General features: G+C 41.1%; 1 long non-coding RNA gene across 1 annotated transcript; it reads left to right on the plus strand.

The window, feature by feature from the left end:
- The first annotated feature begins 509 nt into the window (after positions 1 to 509).
- On the plus strand, positions 510 to 2,066 carry LOC111827744. Its single transcript, XR_002831460.1, has 2 exons — positions 510 to 569; positions 1,834 to 2,066. It is a non-coding gene; the product is annotated as an uncharacterized LOC111827744 (long non-coding RNA).
- The last annotated feature ends 1,495 nt before the right edge of the window (positions 2,067 to 3,561 follow it).

Genomic DNA, 3,561 nt, shown 5'->3' on the forward strand with positions numbered 1-3,561 from the left:
TCTAGTGAAATATAATTATAGAAAACAAAGTGTAGGACAGAAAACCATAAACAAAATCCAATTCCAATAGTACTGTTTTTCCAGTGGAAAATTGATGTAAAAAGTTATACATTATCCAAAAAACCCCCTGCAGTTTCTATAGGTATTCTCTTGTTTTCAAGCTCTCAGAGAACTCTACAAAGGGTATGTGAAGTTAAAAAACAAAATAGCTCCATGTTCAAATGGCCCAAAGAAAAGACTATAGATGGAATTGGACAGGTTTCTTATTATCTTGGTAACTGTTCTCCTGGCCTCTTTGAGCCTTTCATGTTGGCAATTTCTTTTTTTTCTTTCTTCTTCTTCTTCTCCTTTTTAAATCCTCACCCAAGGATATGTTTTTCATTGATGAGAGAGAGAGAGAGAGAAAGAGAGAGAGAGAGAGAAACATTGATGTACAAGAGAAACATCAATTGGTTGCCTCTCATATGTGCCCCAGGGACTGAACCTACAACCCAGGTATGTACCCTGACCAGGAATGGAACCCACAACCTTCCGCTGTACAGGATGATGCTCCAGCCAACTGAGCTCATGTTAGTAATTTCTTAATACCACCCCTCTGCTGTTACTTCCTACTGCCCCGGTCACCCCAGCCCCCATTTGAGGCATTAGTGGGGCTTCCTTTGGCATTGAGTATCTGGAGTAGACTGTCCAGCCTTAAGATGGCTGAGGAAAATTCTTACACAAAGGTCATGGCAAATGCTATCCAAACACGAAGCAAAAACTTGGTGAAAATGTTAGGAAATATTTGAAAGAGAAGTAGAAAAATGATCAATGTTTAGTTCTATGAGTTTTTAAAGGAATCAATTTTTAATTTTAATTTTTTTTCTTAAATGTTATTGATATTTAAAGAGAGGAAGGGAGAGAGAGAGAAACATCATTGGGACAGAGAAACATTCATCAATGCCTTTCAAACACACCCTGACCAGGGATCGAACCCAGAACCTGGATATGTGCCCTGACCAGGAATCGAACTGCCACTTTTTGGTGCGCAAGACAACGTTTAACCAACTGAGCCACACCAGCCAGGACAGGAATAATTTTTTTTTAAATTAGGCTATAGGGGAAATACAAAAGTCCCACCCTAGGAGATACATAGTGCCATATATTTAACTGCAAAAATTTATTTCTGCCTTCCAACTTCTTGACATTAGAACATTAAAAGCAATTGTTGTTAACCTCTCACAATGAGTTGACTGAGACAGATAAACCCTCTTGTAATAAATAATTCTTTTTCTAAATATTATTTTTAAACTTTAAATGAGAAAGCAACTCTTAAGAGGACAAAGCCATGTGGGTTTTTTAGGATTTTTGTTTTCCTGACTTGTTTGAAATGAAAGCCTCAAGGAAAATCTATTTTGACAGAATTTCAGTGTTATCAGTCAAACTGTTGTATGATTAGTATGTGTGATTTTTCTGCTTGTGTTTTAAATAATCTTTGGTTCTCAGTTTCTGAAAATGTATCTTACTGTGCTAAGAAGTACAGAACAATTTGTCTTAGCAGATGAGCCTCAGGCATTGTTTGTCAACTGCGGTTCTCTGTGTACATAATTATTTCCCCAAAGCTGGGGAAAAGTATGTCAGCACAGTGAGGATCCTGTGGTGTCTGTGCACTAGCAGCTGAGTTAACCTGTGCCATGTACACATTCTCCTTAACTGTAAATACAAGTTGGGGGGGTGGTTATAGTAAATGTTGGGGAAGGGTTATAATGAATGACTGATGTCAGTAGGAATGCAGTGAGAAAGTTGGAGGGGTACATATATGTAAGTGAATAAAATGTATACTCCTGGACCTAGAGGCTGGTGAACAGATTTGACCCTGAAGACGGTCTTCCCATTGACAAGGAAGGAAATTCCCAGGGAAAATGTTCCAGATGACCAGGACCAGCCCAGAGGCACACTGGAAGCTCGGTGCTGTGGAGGACACCGCCGTCCTGTTTACAAATATAACTGCACTTGTTTTTTATCCTATGTTACATGACTGGACTTTTAGTTTTTACCTGTAAAATAAAGAGAACCTGATGTTTTCACTTTCGTGTTGTGTATTAGAACCCGTGGAAGAATGATAGCATCGCACACTGTGTATGTGCAGTGGGAACGCTGGCCTGTCCAGCTCCCAGATATGCGGAATCTAATGAAGCGAAATCCTATTGTCCCTTTTAAAATAACCCAAAGGAGGAATCTCTCTCTAAAATGAACCAAGCTTTCTCCTGTTTCATCTTTAAAAATACTTTTTAAACATTGCTATATTTATTTACTTATTTAAATATATTTTTATTGACCTCAGAGAGGAAGGGAGAGGGAAAGAGATGTAGAAACATCAAGGATAAGAGAGAATCATTGATCGGCTGCCTCCTGCATGCCCCCTACTGGGGATCAAGCCTGCAACCTGGGCATATGCCCTGTCTGGGAATTAAACCCTGACCTGGGAATTAAACCCTGACCTGGTTCAACTACTGAGCCACACTGGCCAGGCTCATTAGACATCTTTTTTTTTTTTAATTTATCTAAGAACAATAGCATTAATCAAGCACTTCACATTGGCTCTGTCAGTCAATAGTTGAGTGAGTGAATATGCAGAATGGCCAAAGGTGAAAGTCTGATTAAAAGAATGGAAATCAGATTTATTAAACATACCCTGTTTTGCATTTCTGTTTCCAAACTTGAACTGGATTAAACTTGCGAACATTAGGAACACAATAATTTCATTCACTCAACAAAGTTTTACTGAATGTGTGTTATGTGCCAGGTACTGTGCTAGGCACTGTGCAAAGACAGCTCTATGTTTCCAAGAGACATCTGTCTAGCAGAAAAGATAGACATTAATTAAATAAAAACAAACTGAGTTTATTACGCTGAAGAGAACATGGTTCTCTGGAGCATGTAACCAAATAACCTGGCCCAGGATTGGCTGTCAGTGAAGGCATCTATGCGGAAAGGATGGTTGAGCTGAAATCTGATGAATGCATAGAAGTTGGCTAAGCAAAGGGAGAGGACTGCATTTCTGGTAAAAGGGCATAGCACATACAAAGGCCCATTTGTGGGAGGAATTATGAGTGTAAAGAACTGAAAAAAGGGTGGAGTATAGGGAAGGGGAGAGATAGAGTGTGACATGAGCCTGGAATGGCAGACCGGCCTGAGACCATAGAATATCTTGTAGGCTATGTGAGAAATCTAGGAAGACCAAGAGGGTGTGTTCTGATGGATGGCACAGTCAGCCCCATTGTTTTGAAACAAAGAAGGAGAACCAGAGAGATGCCAGGAGACCAGTTGGGTGATGACTATAGTAAGACTAGAAGCCCGTTGCACGAAGATTCGCGCAATAGGCCTTCCTTCCCCTGCTGGCCGGCCACCGGGTTTTCTTCCAGCACCCAGGACCCAGGCCTTTTGGTCCCGGCCCGCAAGTGGAAGAAGGCAAGGCCTTCGAGGCTTAGGCTTTTTCCCCTTCGGCTTGCGGCGGAGGCTTGGGTTTCTCCCCTCGGGGCACAAGTCTTTCGGGTATTCGGCCTTCCACTTCCGGGCCAG

This window comes from Myotis lucifugus, unplaced genomic scaffold (assembly GCF_000147115.1).
Source record: "Myotis lucifugus unplaced genomic scaffold, Myoluc2.0 scaffold_212, whole genome shotgun sequence".
Taxonomy (NCBI): Eukaryota; Metazoa; Chordata; class Mammalia; order Chiroptera; family Vespertilionidae; genus Myotis; species Myotis lucifugus.